The sequence below is a fragment of the Cynoglossus semilaevis genome, chromosome 1 (genome assembly GCF_000523025.1).
Source record: "Cynoglossus semilaevis isolate Cse_v1.0 chromosome 1, Cse_v1.0, whole genome shotgun sequence".
Lineage (NCBI taxonomy): Eukaryota > Metazoa > Chordata > Actinopteri > Pleuronectiformes > Cynoglossidae > Cynoglossus > Cynoglossus semilaevis.
This window is the reverse complement of record NC_024307.1, coordinates 34,066,480-34,066,994: the sequence shown is the minus strand read 5'-3', so window position 1 is coordinate 34,066,994 and position 515 is coordinate 34,066,480.

The following is a 515-nucleotide window of genomic DNA, read 5'->3' as shown; positions in this document are numbered from 1 at the left end:
TAGATGGATAGATAGATGGATATGGATAGATAGATGGATAGATGGATAGATAGATGGATGGATAGATGATGGATAGCTAGATAGATAGATAGATAGATGGATAGATAGATGGATAGATGGATAGATAGATGGATGGATAGATGATGGATAGCTAGATAGATAGATAGATAGATGGATAGATAGATGGATAGATAGAAAGAACTTTATCCAACTCTCAGTGTAGGTGGCCTGTCGTCCCAAAGATCTATCCGTGACAAAGATACCCCCGGTGCCCTTCCCCCATCCACCCAACATACACCCATGCTCCCGTTATCCCCTCTGGGTGCTGGATAGTGGGGTTGAGAAATGGTTGGATGTAGGGGGGAGGGTTAGGATAATGCTAATGCAAGTCTCGTAAAGGGTCTGCCATGGTCTTTCTGTTGTATGACGGATGGCTGCAAGGCTGATAAGGCCTGTTTTGCATGAGAAGGGAAGCCAGAAGAGGGAAGAATAGAAGTGCATTCAATGAGGCCTGT